At 39.1% G+C, this 18,732-nt stretch overlaps 1 long non-coding RNA gene across 1 annotated transcript; it reads right to left on the bottom strand.

Annotated features, from left to right (window-relative positions):
* Nucleotides 1-84: 84 nt before the first annotated feature.
* On the bottom strand, nucleotides 85-3,521 carry LOC131941619 (uncharacterized). Its single transcript, XR_009386663.1, has 3 exons — nucleotides 3,438-3,521; nucleotides 1,152-1,189; nucleotides 85-149 (listed from the first exon to the last, which is right to left on the bottom strand). It is a non-coding gene; the product is annotated as an uncharacterized LOC131941619 (long non-coding RNA).
* Nucleotides 3,522-18,732: the final 15,211 nt, after the last annotated feature.

Below are 18,732 nucleotides of genomic sequence, written 5' to 3'. Positions count from 1 at the left end.
AAAAAAATGTTTTGGTTGATTGCTTAAAAAAATACTATGACAGCGTACAACAACAACAACAAAATTACCGTAATTTTCCTTTGAACCGTTTTCGCTAGGTGTTCATTGTTCTGCTGTTCTGCGGCGTTCTCAGTGCAGTTGGGAATGTACTGTGATGAAGAGAGCGAGATTTGAATCAGTTAGCTCTTGTATTAGACGTAAGTCCAATTTAAAGAAATTTGAAATTAAGTGTTCCTTAAATATTTGAGTCATATGCTAGAGATAAAATCATTTACAGATGTTGATTTTCGAAGTATTTGAAAGTTTTTTTTTATGCAGCAAGATAAAATGTAAATTCTAGGTTTGATATTTCGGTTATTTCATCTCGTAAGTATAATATGCCTATGTTTAAACTAAATTTTAGCAATACACATTTAACACTACATCTAATAGCTAAATCAGCATCGGGATCATTTGCCGTTCGTGTCCAAGACACACGGGGCAGATGAAGTAGAGTTCATCTGCTTCAAAGACTTTGGCATATGAAAGGATAGCATGGTAGGCTTTATGAAAAGCCGTCTTAGTTTCCTTAACGTGAGTTAGGTGAAACGTTAGAGGTGATTGGACTCGTGGACATTCTACTGACTTTAGCCCGGATTCGAACTCTAGACTCTCGGGTTAGAAGTCTAGCTCTCTACACTACGTCTCGTAATAGCTAAATACATAGTCGTAAAATAAAATTTATTTTGAATATTATTTGTTACAAAACGTTTAGTCCCATGTTTTGTGAAGTATATCACATGTTTTACCTAATATTTTGTGAAGTATATCAAATGCTTTTACCTCATGTTTTGTGAAGTATAACACAAGTTTTTACTTCATGTTTTGTGAAGTGTTTCACGTTTTACCTCATGTTTTGTGAAGTATATCCCATGTTTTACCTCATGTTTGTGAACTATATCACATGTTTTACCTCATATTTTGTGAAGTTTATCATGTTTTTACCTCATGTTTGTGAAGTATGTCATTTATTTTTACCTCATGTTTTGTGAAGTGTATCACATGTTTTTACCTCATGTTTTGTGAAGTATATCACATGTTTTACCTCATGTTTTGTGAAGTATATCACATATTTTAACTCATGTTTTGTGAAGTATATCAAATGTTTTTACCTCAGTGTAATCTATGAATTCATCCGATGAAAAATTTCCTGCAAAAATAATTTACAAATAAATTTTAAAACACGGTTCTGTTCATTTACTGTCATTTTTGTTTCTCTAGTACCTTATAACAACGGTATATTTGACATATTTCACTACATTAAATAATATAAAACAATTGTGATAAGAACAGAGACAAATACAGCTGTTGGTTGTGAGAAGGGGGGGGGGGTGCTTGGTATGAGGGTCTACATGTCCCTCCTGACATACGGCCATAGCCTTATACAAATATACATACGAAATATCAAGAACAAAAGATACTACACAATGAAGTAAAAAAAAGATTAACCATTGTTCTAAATTTACCTCTCCCCCTCCCCCCTCCCCGTCCCCGAAATAATTAATACCGAAGGGGTGTGGGGGCGGAGGTTGAGCTACAGTAATCAACAATGGGGGGTGGAGGTTGAGCTACAGTAGTCAAAAATGGGGGGCGGAGGTTGAGCTACAGTAATCAACAATGGGGAGGTGGAGGTTGAGCTACAGTAGTCAACAATGGGGAGGTGGAGGTTGAGCTACAGTAGTCAACAATGGGGGGGGGGGGGGTAGAGGTTGAGCTACAGTAGTCAACAATGGGGGGGGGGTGGAGGTTGAGCTACAGTAGTCAACAATGGGGGGGGGGGGTGGAGGTTGAGCTACAGTAGTCAACAATGGAGGGGGGGGGGGGGGGTAGAGGTTGAGCTACAGTAGTCAACAATGGGGGGGGTAGAGGTTGAGCTACAGTAGTCAACAATGGGGGGGGTGGAGGTTGAGCTACAGTAGTCAACAATGGGGGGGGTAGAGGTTGAGCTACAGTAGTCAACAATGGGGGGGTGGAGGTTGAGCTACAGTAGTCAACAATGGGGGGGGTGGAGGTTGAGCTACAGTAGTCAACAATGGGGAGGTGGAGGTTGAGCTACAGTAGTCAACAATGGGGGGGGGGGGTAGAGGTTGAGCTACAGTAGTCAACAATGGGGGGGGGTGGAGGTTGAGCTACAGTAGTCAACAATGGGGAGGGGGAAGAGGTTGAGCTACAGTAGTCAACAATGGGGGGGGGGGGGGTGGAGGTTGAGCTACAGTAGTCAACAATGGGGGGGGGGGGTAGAGGTTGAGCTACAGTAGTCAACAATGGGGGGGGGGGTGGAGGTTGAGCTACAGTAGTCAACAATGGGGAGGTGGAGATTGAGCTACAGTAGTCAACAATGGGGGGGGGGTAGAGGTTGAGCTACAGTAGTCAACAATGGGGGGGGGGGGTGGAGGTTGAGCTACAGTAGTCAACAATGGGGGGGGTAGAGGTTGAGCTACAGTAGTCAACAATGGGGGGGGTGGAGGTTGAGCTACAGTAGTCAACAATGGGGGGGGGGTAGAGGTTGAGCTACAGTAGTCAACAATGGGGGGGGTGGAGGTTGAGCTACAGTAGTCAACAATGGGGGGGGGGGTGGAGGTTGAGCTACAGTAGTCAACAATGGGGGGGGGGGGGTAGAGGTTGAGCTACAGTAGTCAACAATGGGGGGGGGTGGAGGTTGAGCTACAGTAGTCAACAATGGGGGGGGGGGTAGAGGTTGAGCTACAGTAGTCAACAATGGGGGGGGGGTGGAGGTTGAGCAACAGTAGTCAACAATGGGGAGAATCAAAGATCCCAGAGAATCTGTATAGTCTTATTAATTATCTCCTGGTCATGAGACTTTTGTTTTTAGACATTTTTGGTTTCAATCTTTTGTTATTGGGCGTTAGGTAGTGGACATTTGTAATTAGACATTTGTACTGGACTTTTGTTTTAGTGGACTACTGTTATTAGGTAGTTTTGTTATTGGTTCTTTTGTTATTAGACATTTTTGTTATTGTTTATTTGTTTTTGAGATTTCCACCATTAGACTTTAGTTATTAGACTTTTTTTGTCATCGGACATTTTTGTTACTGGGCTTTTGTTTTGAGACATTTTTATGCGACTTTTGTTTTTAGACTTTTGTATTGAGACTTTTTTATTAGACTTTTTTGTCATTGTACATTTTTGTTATTAGACTTTTGTTATTCGACTTTTTTTATATTAACCATTTTTGTTATTAGACTCTTGTTACGAGACTTTTGTTATGAGACTTTTGTTATGAGACTTTTGTTATGAGACTTTTGTTATGAGACTTTTGTTATGAGACTTTTGTTATGAGACTTTTGTTATGAGACTTTTGTTATGAGACTTTTGTTGCTATAAAAAAAAAGATAACTCACCCAAGCACGTGATAATTAAAACGAAAGACAACTCACCAAAATAAATGCTTGAGTAATTGAGCAGGAGGATGCACAGACCACAACACACCAGCATAAATAAGGTCTTCAGGACCAGCCGCATCTGATGTAACAATAGAAGCAGCTGGTTAACATTGGAGTATTTTTATCTCACTCACTATATGTTGGTTGGCCATTGGTGGTTGGCCATCGGAGTATTTTTATCTCACTCACTAAATGTTGGTTGGCCATTTGAATATTTTTATATCACTCACTAAAGGTTGGTTGGCATTGGAGTATTTTTATATCACTCACTAAAGGTTGGTTGATATTTAAGTATTTTTATATCACTCACTAAAGGTTGGTTGATATTTAAGTATTTTTATATCACTCACTAAAGGTTGGTTGATATTTAAGTATTTTTATATCACTCACTAAAGGTTGGTTGATATTTAAGTATTTTTATATCACTCACTAAAGGTTGGTTGATATTTAAGTATTTTTATATCACTCACTAAAGGTTGGTTGGCCATTTGAGTATTTTATATCACTCACTAAATGTTGGTTGGCCATTTGAGTATTTTTATCTCACTCACTAAAGGTTGGTTGATATTGGAGTATTTTTATATCACTCACTAAAGGTAGGTTGGCCGTTGGTGGTTGGCCATCGGAGTATTTTTATCTCACTCACTAAAGGTTGGTTGGCCATTTAAGTATTTTTATATCACTCACTAAATGTCGGTTGACCATTTGAGTATTTTTATATCACTCACTAAATGTGTAAAACTAAAAGCTTGTATAAAAATTATTCAATTAAAATTTACTTTATGATAGCGCATTCACTGAGCAAAAAATGTCACCAAATCCACTTTGAAATTTAATAAGTTCACCGAAAAAAAATATATTTGAACAACCTCTCCAAACATCTATCGTCCATGTGTTTGCTCGTGTATAGCTTGAAGATTCCACGCCAGTATCGCCCACAGGTATCGCTCGAGTATCGCCACATATCCCCACCAAGTCTCTTTTCCACAGGAGTCGCCCCAGTATCGCCCACAGGTATCGCTCGAGTATCGCCACAGGTCCCCACCTAGTATTTTTCATGGGAGTCGCCCCAGTATCGCCCATAAGTATCGCTCCAATATTGTCTACAGGTATTGCCGCCACACGACACCTCCCCTCCTTCCTCTTCCCCCCCCCCCCTCCGGGCGAACACTACTCAGAACAAATATGGGACATATCGGTGAGCCAAGATCAGGTAACCACCTTCCTTCTCACCTACAATGTACAATTTAGATACAAATAAAATGTTTCAGAATAGAATAATTTCAAAAGTTCTATAATTGACTTCATTACGTGAAAACTTCGTGTATACCGTGTTATGTATCTTGAGTTATGTAAAAACCAGAATGTAGGAAGGACAATTTTTTTTTACAAATCCCAACACAAATACAAATTAACAAAGCACTGTGTAGTATAGATTAAATAGAAGTAAAGCATGACTCTAGAAAGTGGACGAATTTTAAAATCAAAGTTACATTGGATATTGAAGGCATTTCCAAGTCACAAATAAACGTGAGGATTTTATGACTTGTTGAGGGGAGGTTGTTTCTCGGTATCACTGCTGAGATAATGTGTCTTGGTTGAATTGGTCTCACTATAGAGATTGTGAATCGTGAAATTGGTCTCACTATTATTACAGTATGTTTTGTAGATTTGGTCTCACTATTCTGACAGTGTGTCTTGGAAGAACTGGCCTCACTATCGAGGCCATAACGTTCACGGTCTACTCTATTTCTAGTCGCAGGGATGGATTAACCCAAGGGTTCTTGAAGAACTCGAGAATTCCGACGTCCCGTCTAACTAATCGACTCGATAAGGAACGGATTGAAAGATTTAGTCTTAATTATGAATGTAGTTCCTATTACAAAAATTCCACTTTAATTGTAATTTAAACGGGTTTTTTACCATTTTATTTTTAAATACAGCAATATCTAAGATGACATCTTTAAGAAAAATATTGTGTATAACGTCTAAATAATAAACAGCCAAATGTTATACTGTAGTGTAGTGGTGGAATGTAGCTCAACAGATTACTGCTACTCTCTCCTTGTCTCCACTACCTCTCTCTCTCTCCCCCTCTCTTTTTCCTCCTCCCCCCCCCCTCTGTCTCTCTTTCTCTCTCTCTCTTTCTTTTGTAAAAGGTCATCATAGACTCAATTCTCATCAGAAAAGAAGACTGAAATAAGAATCAAACTTTTTTCCTCTCACTAAATGTAACCTATCCTCCATACCAGAGGGTAACCGCTAGACTTTTGCGAAAAGTAAGGTAAATAATAAAAACAAAATTTACGTACAAGACATGTAGGCCTATACCTTATTTTTTTTTTAAATATACTTTTTTTTGGGATAAAAACCATGTAAATGAAAAGAAAATCGTTAAATCTTCTTACCTTCACTATACAAAAAATTTAGGTACGGTTTACTTAAAACATGTAAAAATCATAATAAAACTAATTTCAAGTACGCCACTTGCGACGAAAAGAAACATATATTCCACAACATTTTAAAATATTTCCTCTAGGAAAAGACGACAGTTTGAGAAGCTGTTCCAAACTTGCTCCACAAAAAAAAAAGCCAGGCCTCTGTGACGTTCGCGCATCAGCCAAGGACACCGCGATAGACTGGTCGATTGACACACAACTGTGTATTGGTTAGCCGTTATGTGTGCTAGCTGCTCAGTCAAGTGACTAAATCTTAATGGCCGTAACATAAAGAAACTGAATAAAAGTCTTTCCACTGCGTCATGAAACACGATGCTTCATGATACTTTATTGTTAATCCATGATTTTTTTTCTAACAGATCAGAAACACTCACTGTATTTTTGTATTTAAGTTTCATCTCAGAGAACATTGTCACGAGTTTAACAACGTCATGTAGGACTTACATTTTTTTTTAATTATTACGTTCTAAAATGTAATGTTTCTTAATATATGCACTTTTAAAACATACAACCAGCCTACCCCTCTATGATCACAACTAACCTACCCCTATATGATCATACAACTAACCTACCCCTGAATATACCCCTATGAAACTACTAAGCCCGTATATTTACCGTTTTATTCTACGCCAAGCGCAAAAAAAAGTTTCTCTCATACGTTTTGACTAAAGGATAATTTATGTCTAAAATATTTTGTCAAGAGATTTAGTGTCCGCAGAGGCGTAGCGAGGGGGGGGGCGGGGGGGGGGGACATATGTCCCCGGGCACCGACCTTAGGGGGGCGCCAAATTGAAAGTTTGAGGGGGTGCAAATGAAAAGTTCGAGGGGGGTGGGTGCAAATCGAAAGTTTGAGGGGGGGGGGGGGTGCAAATGAAAAGTTCGAGGGGGGGGGGCGCAAATCGAAAGTTTGTCCCCGGGCGCCGGGAGGGGTCGCTAAGCCTATGAGTGTCCGTAAGACTTTTGGGTCCATCAGCTGTGTGGAGAGGGGGGGGGGGGCTGATACATAAGCAATATCTCGCTCTTTTCATCTTAACATCCAATGGTCTATTAGACTATATATATTAAAGGGTGGGGGAGCGGTGGCAGGATGAATAGCGCCTTAATGTATTAACGCCACACTAGATAAACTTGTATAGATCCCCTGACAAAATAGTTCTGCTTCAAATTTCTTTACAACGTTTGTGCGATATCTTTAAGAGATCTTGTATAGTCGCGACTCATTACCACAACCAAAAGCTTAATAGGCGTACTCTTAAAGATTTATATATCGACGGTCGGGCTATTATATCAATAGTCTTATCTGGTGTATAGCAACAAGTCAAATCATGACTATATATCATTAATACTATATATATATATATGTGTATATATATATATGTATGTATGTATACGACAAAGTGGGTCAGCAACTGAAATAAGACCAACGATAAAATGTCTATCGCAGGTGGGTTTTTTTGTGTGTGTAGAGCGGTGCTTTAAATTCAAGCTGTCAACACGTTTTGGCTGGGTCTTTGTTCCGTGTTTTTAGCTGGGTCTTTGTTCCGTGTTTTTTAGTGTCCAGAGCGTCAGGCCTCGCTCCATTGATCGCCTGAGACATGAATGGTCAGGTCAGCTTGATTCAATCAACCGGAACGGGTGGCATTGAAGTCTCGGCCGGCTGTGTATGGTCCGACGCGACCATTTCTTTTGTGGTGAGGCTAGGCCTTCTACTACTGAGGGGTCGTACACAAAAGACGTTAAACTCTTAAGGGGGGTGGGAAGGGTGGGGGGATTTTTGTGACAATGTGAGATGTGGGTTGTGTCCGAAAGTGTGTAGACACACATTTGTATTTTTTAAAAATAAGTAAAAATAGAAACTGAAATTTAGCTGTTATTTAGCATTGTAAAATGCGATTTGTGTAAGTAGCATTACAAACAATTACCATACTTAACCGAGCACAGATATATTTTAGAAAAATAGCGATGTTTAAAAAAAAAAACGTGCTGAGTAGTTACGCCATTTTTTTTCTTTGGGGGAGGGGGAGGGGCGGTGAGTGATCTAGATGTTTGTGACAGCGTGTCAGGATTAGGAGCGGGGATGGAAGATTAAAATCGTCAAAAAGCTGAACGTCGTTTTTTGATAACCTCGAATTCGTAATAATTTTTAAAAGTTTGAGTCGTAGGCCCACATTCATCCTTGCAGCGTAAGAATATCTCAGTATCATTCTAATTTTGATATATAGTTCTCGGAAATACATAATTTATTCATAAAATATTGCTCTACTAATAAAAAAATAAATACAAAAAAAATTTGAAAAATAATATGAAATAATAAATATATAATTTTCATGTTTAATAAAAGCATTGTCGATTAATTAAAAAAAATGTATTACATTTTAAGACTATCATAGTAAAAATACAATTTTTGTATTTCTTTAATTCTAATTACCTTCATTTGAATTGTTGATCGACAAATCCTTTTTTAGTAAAGTTCACCATGTAATGATACATTTTATAAATGTTTAAATTATGTTACCGACTAACGCACACACACACATTTGTATTTGCTGATGTAATTACTTGTATTTGAAAATAAAAGTTAAAAAAGTTAAAGTCCCGGGCAAGAGGCCAACAGGGATTTTCCGCGGTAGACCCACGGGCCAGGGGCCAACAGGGATTTTCCACGGTAGACCCACCGGCCAGGGGCCAACAGGGATTTTCCACGGTAGACCCACGGGCTAGACCACACGTGACCACCCGGCCTAACGCCAACATTTGTACAACAATTTAAAAACTCTACCGAAATTAAACGAACATTAACATAAACCTCGTTTGAAAACCAAACCTAAAAACATTTTTAAAAAAGTCTTACGCTAAAGAACTATAAATACGCCTCACGCAGAACCTTGCCGTTAATTCCCCTACCCCCTACCTCCCACTGCCTACCTACGTACGGCCAACTCCCTACCCCCTACCTACGTACGGCCAACTCCCTACCCCCTACCTACGTACGGCCAACTCCCTACCCCCTACCTACGTACGGCCAACTCCCTACCCCCTACCTACGTACGGCCAACTCCCTACCCCCTACCTACGTACGGCCAACTCCCTACCCCCTACCTACGTACGGCCAACTCCCTACCCCCTACCTACGTACGGCCAACTCCCCACCCCCTACCCCTACCTACGTACGGCCAACTCCCCACCCCCCTTGCTACGTACGCCCTACCCTACCCTCTACCTACGTACGGCCAACTGCCATACCCCCTACCCCCCACCCCGTACCTACGTACCTACGTACGGCCAACTCCCCACCCCCTACCCCCTACCTCCCACCCCTACCTACGTACGGCGAACTCCCCACCCCCTACCCCCTACCTACGTACGGCCAACTCCCCACCCCATACCCTTACCTACGTACGCCCAACCCCCTACCCTTTACCTACGTACAGCCAACTGCCCTACCCCCCTTCCCCACCCCATACGTACGTACGGCCAACTCCCCACCCCCTACCCCTCACCCCCTACCTCCGTACGGCCAACTCATGCCAGAACTCTAACGAGGCGACTGCCCTGGATTCAGCAGCATTGTGTGCAAGAAACACATTGATCGGATTTCAGCGTGGTGCTTATAATTCAATTCTTTCAGCCGATCTGTTCGGTTTATTTGAAATGTATTTCAGTGTTTAGTTCAAGATTTCTAGTGACGTTGGATCTTATTATACGACTGTAGCGTATGTACCAGCTTATTTGTAATATAACTTAACTGTTACACTTTTTATAACAATTAATGATCCATACTCTATACCCCTTGTTCAAGTGACTTAATTACTTTTACGTGGTGTTTAGCATTTGTGTTGCGCTTATCAATCAACGTTGTTTTATTTTTTTGGGAAAACTTAAACAGCAAAACAATTCTTTTAACTCATTAAAAACAAACTGTCACTTTATAATTACATGGGGGGTATCCGTTCATATACCCCCTGGACATAAACCCCCAGGGAACCCCCCTCCCCCACCCAGCGACGTAAAACCCTTGCAAAATACCACCTTCCTCCCAACTGAGGTTTATATCAGAAATACTAATGATGATAAGAAACAGACATTTAAAAAAATTAAAAACAACACAAAGATTGGGGAAAAAATAGTTTTTTTTTTTTAAATTATAAATTGATAGTTTAAATTAATCAACATTTTAAAAATGGAGTTTGTGATCAATGCCTCGCAAATACTCCAAACGGCCGTTATTGAAATTTTTAAAAATTCGAGCGTAACTCTCAATATATTGTTCTGTGTTTATATAAAACATATTCCTGTGTTTATTGACATGGCGAAAACTCCCACGTTAAACTGGTAACTTTTTCTCCGGGGGTGGAGGGGTGGGGTACATAACACTTCCAGCGGGGGGGTGGGGGGGTGGAGCGGACTAATTTTTCCGGGTGGGGTGGGGAGGTGGTCGGACACTGGTAAAAGTATGTTTTCTATATAAATTCCATTTTGTTCGGGTGAGGGGGGTGGGTGGGGGGGGGGCTGTTTACTTTCTTCAAGCTCCCCGCTCTTTGATCAAACACAAATGACGTCTTTCCATGACGGCCGAATAGAATTAAAAGTAAAGTTCCCCATTCAAACCTGACGGTGTATGGGGCAAGTGAAGTAGAGTTTACTTGTTTCTGTTACCTCGGCATATGAAGAGATAGTGTGGTCAGCACTATACCCAGCCACCTTTTTTTTTCCTTAACGTGAGTTAGGTACCCGTGAAGTCACGGTCTACTGATTTGAACCTGGATTCGAACTCGAGACTTACGCTAACGGGTTAACAGTCTTGCTTTCTACCTCTAGGCCACTCCGTCCCATGGAATAACATTTTTTTAAGTAGAAACCGTGTTGTTAGTAGTTAAAATTTTAATTAATTTAATTAAATACAAAATTATATAAAATATTACCTTCATATTGATATCTTTCTTTCTGGTTATGATTCGTATTTCCTTGTATAATCCTCAATCGGGGGGGGGGGGGGGGGGGTGTTGTTATCCAGAATAATTTATGTCACGAGGTTTATGTTAGTGCGGATGTCCGAGTGGTCATTGTCCAGGAGCCTTTTATACAACACACGAGTATCGAAGTTAAAAGCATGTTCATGTCGATCCGCTCGAAACTTATTTGTGAGGAAAAGACATGAAACTTTTTGTTTAAGTGTTGACAGGCGATGAAAAAAGATTACATAATTACTTTTCATTTAAAATGACAAAACTAGTTTAATCCAAAGTGTTTCGAGCTTTAAACAAAGTCTAGTGTTTCCGGGCATAGAGCCTTGCCTAGCGAAACAAGTTCCGAATTTTTGTGATTCTGCCGGATGATTCATTCTCATGACTTGACATAAATGATTAAATTTAAAATAAGTCGTGGGTGATTTCCGATTTTAATTTTTTTTTTAAATAGAAAAAAATGTTGGACGAAGGAGTACATATGTAGACTTCTTCAACGGCAATCGATTATAACAACATTCACTCATAAAGTAAAGTATAAAAAGCACTTCAAGACAGTTCTATGCCAAGTCTCCGTTAATTTTAATGGTGTATGGGTAAACTTAGACTATAAATAACATTTGAAAACATTTGTCACACAAATATTATGATGAAAACTTGAATTATTCTGTTTGTGGATAAAGTTGAATTATTCTAGACCTATGTTTGTTTATAAAGTTAAGAAAAAAAAACCTAGACTAGACCTCGTCACACATATGTTGTGATGAAAACTTGAATTATTCTAGATCTATGTATGTTGATAAAGTTTACGAATAAAACCTAGACTAGTCCTCTTCATACAAAACTTTAACAATTGTTTATCAATTATATGTTTAATTCATTAATAGGCGCGCGCAACGTTTGGTAAACTATCAACCAGCATGCATTTAATCAATTCTCAACCGAATTCAGCTAGGCAGAGTTGAGTTTGATTATCCACAGCAGGAGAAAGCAGTCTCATGTTGGAATCGGATAGGAAAAGTTGGAGTCGAGTATTCACATTTCAGCCGGCGTGATTAAGGTTCAGATAGCAAGAAATTTCATGTTGGAATCGGCTAGGAAAAGTTGGAGTCGAGTATTCACATTTCATACGGTGTGATCAAGGTTCAGATAGCAAGAAATTTTATGTTGGAATCGGCTAGGAAAAGTTGGAGTCGAGTATTCACATTTCATACGGCGTGATTAAGGTTCAGATAACACAGGATAGTCTACAACGAAGTGTCTCAACCTCCCAGAAAACATGCCGGTGATGTCGAGAAAGTGCCAGCTAGGAGCTCTTGTTTTCGTTGTTTTCGTTTTGACAATCAGGATAAGCTCCAAGAACTGGGTGGTAAGTGTTTTAATTAATTAGATTAATTAAATTGACGTAATTACATTAGAGTTCATGATTAGCTGTTACATAGATTTGAGGAAAGGCAATTAACACAGACATATTGTACTGGAAGATATAATCAAGAGGAACTTATCCTTAACCCTATGACTAATGGGTTTCAAATACAGGCCGGTAGGCTACTTGACAAAAAGATTTAGATCTATGTACAAAGTGAGTGTAAACAATAAAAGAATTAACGTACATCTTCCGACGTGGTCGTCTTTAAATCAGATTAAGATCAAGATGACATGTTTGTGTGAAATCGTCAAAAAATCTGAATAACCTCTAAAAATAGATGTATTCGTCACCCAACCTAAATTTTAAATTACGTTTCAATTATGATGTCATACATTCAATGATATTCCATCTGATGGATCAGGCTAAATACCATACAGGGGGGTCGAATTTAACAATTAGTCTTCTTTGATAACAAATGTTAAGCCGCTAGGTAGTGTGTCATTCACTCATCGGTATATCCATGTCAACAATATTTATTTATACAATTCTGGGTATATATTTTTTTCTTCTTTTGCCTCAGACATGTAATTTACAGCGTCAGTTTACCGTGCAATGTTCGCTTTAGTATTACAGTTTTCATCATCGGCTTGTGAGGACTGATATAGGTTTACAAAAGTAGTATTATTTGTGACATGTACGCCTACTTTCTTTCATTGCAGATATTTTTGAAAAAAAAAGGGGTGGGGTGGGTTGAGAGTTTGGACTTATAAGTAGAGTTGCAGTAAATTTGGAAGTAAAGAAAACATAACATTATAAATATTATAAGCACTCTTTATGATTTGTTGAGTACACTGAGAAACATCAAATCAAACATTCTTCCCTTTCAAACATCTTTATCTATAGCAGTCATCCTAGGATTGTTTTTTTTTTTTGCTGTTTTTTTTAATAAATAAATTAAACAATTCAAATAATAGTAATAATATATTGGGTAGTTTAACACAGGTTCAAAGACACAATCATAAATTATACAAATACTAATTAAAGGGAATATAAAATTCCTGAATTGTAATGTTTGAAAAGCTGGTTCCAAATGCTTCCAAATGATTGTTGCCAGAAAACATAATTTTCAAACAAAATTGAATATTTGATAACATTTGAGAAATAAGTACAAAATTACTCCCGTTTTACTAAGGCTAGAAATATTCAAACAAATATAAAATAGTATTATAATAGTCATTTAGCAAACACTTTTGGATTAGTAGAGTCAGGGGTTTGTGGTGACAAGAAATATTATATTATTTAATATAAATAAACTACTAGGCTGTACCTATTATCCGTTATTGTGTATTTTATCATTGAAAACACTTGTTGCGACTTTCATTGTTTTACTTTCCCTGGCCACTCTGGTTCATTTTATAGGAGGGGTGGAGGGCGTTTTTTTTTTATATTTGAATTGATAAAATAATTCTAAACTGCTTTTCATCGGCTTATGTTCAATACAAAAATGTTAAAATGAGTGTAATCGACGGTCCCCAAAAGGCGTTAATTTTTAAAAAAATATTAACTATAATTTCATCACTTACAGTTTTTGTAAAGATTTTTTAAAAATTAGTATAATTACATATTTTGATTTTTTTGTTTAATTAGAAATTTTTTTGTTTCTTTTTTAAAAAAATTTATTTGATGCCAATTTAATTTTAATTGTCTGACAAAGAATCTTCTACTAATTATTCTATTTTTGTTTGTTTGTCGACAATGGTTTTATTATTTCCCATATGACAAACAAAAAAATGAGCTGAGAAAAATAAAGTTCTTTTTTTTTTAATTTAAGTTTATTAATAAATAATTATGTTTTTGTTGATATGCAGTAAAGTTTAAGAAAGAATATTTAATAAAAGGGTGATTGCAATGAAATATTTTAAAAATTATTAACTTTTTACAGTAGGGGAGACCACTTGAAAAGGAAATAATTCTAATGTTATATTTCGCTTTTAAAGTTTATATTAACCTTACATTTCTATTTTTTCCTGTCGCATTTATTATTGTTTGTTTTCTTCCCCCGCTGCATATTTTTCCTTTCTCCATGATGACTGTAGCCAATCACATTGTAATGTTAAACAATTTAAATACATGGAAGGTTTGGAATTTGTTTAATAAATCAATACGTATTTGCTGTGAAATTTTTCGCCGATTTGATGTTGGCTTTAGTGCTATCGTTAGGTTAGATGTACGAGTAAGATTATGACTAGTGAAATTATAAGAGGTAAAGTTTTGGTGGCTTTATAAGCATGGTGAGTGACGTGTATGTTGTGTGTGATGAGTGATTGAGTGATTGAGTGTGGGGTTGTGTCGCGCTGCTTGCGTGTTGGGGTGTGAGTGAGGTGTATGTTGTGTGTGATGAGTGATTGAGTGATTGAGTGTGGGGTTGTGTCGCGCTGCTTGCGTGTTGGTGTGCGGGTGCTGTGGTTAGGTGTATCAGGGTTGTGGGAAGGGGTGGCCTTTGGAGTGAGGGTCATGTGTCTTGCAGGGGGAGTGTGGAGTGGTTTATGGGGCGAATAGTGTGAGAGTCGATCTACTCAGTGTGCTATCTCGATTAAGTGTGTAGTAGCGTGTATAGTGTGTTTAAAGTGGATTGAGATGTGTATTGTGTGTTTAGTAGGTTGGTCATGGTCGTGCTATGTGGTGCAATGGAATATGGTTAGTGGAGTGTGGTTTTAATTTGTATTTTATATTGTAGTTGTAGCGTTTGGGTAGGGGGTGTGATGTTGCTATTCCGGTTTTTGGGTGGTGGTTGGAGGGTGTGGTGGTTTGTGGAATGGGGTTTTGTGGGGCTTTGTTTGGGTTGTGTTTGGGTTGTTGTTTATGGTGTCGTGCGGGGTGAGGGGGTGTGAAGTGGGGTCGTCCGAAGTGTGGTCTATTCCGTGTGTTGTGTATGTGTGTGGTTTTAATTTGGGCTGTATGGGGATATGTGGGTATGGTGTGTGTTATGATTATGTGGAGATCGTAGGACTAGAGGGTCAAGTTTAGGGTTATAATATGTGGTGTAGTGGGATGTGTCGTGTTGATAGCGATGTGTTGGTGTATGGTACAGGTAGTGTTGGAGTTTGTGGTTGATGTTGTGGTTAATAGTATCCTGCGGTTTCGGAAGCGATGAATTATCCCCCCTTCTGTCATTACTTTTCTTTAATAATTTTACTATCTCATAATATATGAAATTAATATTAATTGTACAATAATTTTAAAAATTGCATGGTGTTGTGCACCTTTATTTTCCTCAGCTTCATGTGATTGGCTACAATCATCATGGGGAGATGAGTAAATGTGCAATGTGGGAAGATAGCAAACCAAATCAGATCCATACACAACCAGCCAAGTACTCTACTGACTCAGCCATCACCAACATCCCGCCCAGTCGCCCTTTCACTCGGGTCCCAGGCCAAGATATATACATCTACTCGGCTATAGCCAACATTGAATACGAGGAGAAAAAGAAGCAGCTGGAAGCTAAAAATATCCCCAGCTTTGACGTGGAGCTGATCCTCACGACGCTTGACGCCACTAGTCAAGACTACTACTGCTGCGTCCTCTACCATGACTCTGAGTCAGTGACTCTAGCCGTGACGCCGGCTGTTATCTATTTCCGGGAGTTTATCGTAGGAAGTTGGTCATGGGAAAAATTGTATGTCGCACGGCAATACGTCTGTCATGGGACCGTTAAATCTGCAAACTACATGCCAAAACACGTGACCTTAAGCTCGAGTTCTAAGTGCCCAACAGATACGAAAGATTACCTGAAAGTCTTGTACCCAACAAAACAACCCGGCATTGCACTTTGTGGTAAAATAGCTCACAGTGGAGGTGTGGAACCACAAATAGCCATTGAATGGTTTGAGATGCAAAAACTTCTGGGAGTTGATAAAATTCTGATCTACGACTTGGGAAATCCCGAGGGTTTAACGCGGGTGTTTAGACATTACCAACAGGAAGGGATCCTAGATCTGCAGCCGTACGAACTTCCGGGGGAGCCGGAAACCCGATCACTGACAGAGGCGTACAAGCACACGGCACAGTTTAATTATGACGAGACTTTGGCGGTCCTCGAGTGTAGGCATAAGATGGCGGGCTATGATTACGTCATCAGTCATGACATGGATGAGATGATCATACCACGACAGGCAGTCAATTTAAAAACGTTTTTTCAGGTAATTACAACCTTAAAACATTATAAACTTGAAGTTTTTAACTTATTCATGGAAAAAAAAAAAATAAAATAAAATAAATAAATATATAAAAAACACTCAAATCATTTACATCGAAGTTTTACCTGCAAATTGAAGCTTTTCATTATAATAAGTTAACTTTATAAGTAGTTGTATGTAGTTTTCTTTTTCTCACTTGTATTGACATAGTTTACGGTTGTTTAAATCTCAAAGTCTCAACCCAGTGACTTTGATTTTTGTGTTGTGCATCAAAGGAAAAATAGTCCCATCAGTGACCCTAATATTTATGTTGATGTAAATAAGAAAAATGGTCCAATCAATTACTTTGATTTCTATGTTGTGTATGACAGGAAAAATGGTCCCAGCATTGTACTTTCTATGTTGTGTATGACAGGAAAAATGGTCCCAGCATTGTACTTTCTATGTTGTGTATGACAGGAAAAATGGTCCCAGCACCCGACGGCTTCAGCTCTTTTCTTCCACACGGAATTTTTTCTCACCACCTGGGAGCCAAGCAATCCTGAGGAACAGCTGATGGTCAAACGGTTCAGGTGAGTCAAGGTGGTTCAGGTGGTTCAGGTGAGTCAAGGTGGTTCAGGTGAGTCAGGTGAGTCAAGGTGATTCAGGTGGTTCAGGTGAGTCAAGGTGGTTCAGGTGACGTAAGGTGGTTCAGGTGAGTCAAGGTGGTTCAGGTGAGTCAGTTGGTTTAGGTGAGTCAAGGTGGTTCAGGTGGTTCAGGTTAGTCAAGGTGGTTCAGGTGGTTCAGGTGAGTCAAGGTGGTTCAGGTGAGGCAAGGTGGTTCAGGTGACGTAAGGTGGTTTAGGTGAGTCAAGGTGGTTCAGGTGAGTCAGTTGGTTTAGGTGAGTCAAGGTGGTTCAGGTGGTTCAGGTTAGTCAAGGTGGTTCAGGTGGTTCAGGTGGTTCAGGTGGTTCAGGTGAGGCAAGGTGGTTCAGGTGGTTCAGGTGAGTCAAGGTGGTTCAGGTGAGTCAAGATGGTTAATGCGAGCCAAGTTGGTTCAGGTGAGTCAAGGTGGTTCAGGTGAGTCAATGTGGTTCAGGTGAGTCAATGTGGTTCAGGTGAGTCAATGTGTTTCAGGTGAGTCAAGGTGGTTCAGGTTTTTAAAGGTGGTTCAGGTGGTTCAGGTGAGGCAAGGTGTGCTTTTAGACTGAAAAGTTCAAGGTTATCGCTAGCTCACTTATGCCCTTACATCTGGTATATCTGTTGAAGTAACACGGTTCAGTGATTCTGACGTGACATTTATATGGCAGATTTAAGAGCACAAGGATAGTTTGGTGACAGTGGAAACTGTCAATTTTGAATGTTTTAAACTAATTTTTTTATTTAGAGTAAGAGATAGACTATCCGTGTATGAACATTGCTACGTTTTTAAAAATTAAGCCATTTTTAAAGGTCATTAAAAAGTAAGTAAGTTTTAATCTGATGTGTTAAACCGTTGAGCTAATGAGTGACGTCATACAGGAACACCACAGTACCACGATGGGAGTGCTACAAGTACGTGTACAAGCCGTCACGTGTCATCACGTCCATTACTCACAAAGTGTTCTCAAAGCCTGAATTTAATACGTGAGTATTTTTGTAGTAGCCTTGTGTTGTAGTGTTTTCACGACCAATGGTTACTTCATATGTAGTAGAGTTCATGTAATTTTTTAATATACACATTAAAGCTTTAATGGGGCAGTCTTTACTTTCCCCAACATGAGTCAGGTACCCATCAGAGCTGGGTGGACTCAGGGGCATTCTGCAGGAGCCGAACTCGAGACCTTTAGACTTGCAGCCGAACGCTCTATTATAAATTTATAATTTGACGACGCCATCCATTACTAAGTAATTTAATACGAAATGTAACAAATATTTTTCGTGTAATTATGTTTTATATTTTAAATTGAAATCCACCTTAGAGTGAAGTTTGTCGAAAGTTTTTAGAGAACATTTCTAACACACCGTCCACTACGCCAGGGTCAACATTGAACCTAACGAGGCCATCTTACATCATTACCGGAAGTGTCCAGAAGACACCTGGAAGACTTGTAGCGTACCTTCCAAGATTGATGACGTCATGACCAGGTACAAGGAGCTTGACCACAGGGTCGTGAAGGTCAGAGAGGTCACGGCCACACGGCCACTGTATAAACCTCGTTGGTAAAATCTAAGAGACTGTACATCGGAAAATCTACTTTCGTGTACGGCTAGAAAGAAAAATCTACTTATCTGACGACTAGAACTTTCCAAAATCTAATCACTTGAATGACTATTCAA

This window comes from Physella acuta, unplaced genomic scaffold (assembly GCF_028476545.2).
Source record: "Physella acuta isolate Inbredline_101_S28 unplaced genomic scaffold, ASM2847654v3 ptg000029l, whole genome shotgun sequence".
In the NCBI taxonomy this organism is placed as follows: Eukaryota; Metazoa; Mollusca; class Gastropoda; family Physidae; genus Physella; species Physella acuta.
This window is presented reverse-complemented; position numbering and strand designations above follow the sequence as displayed.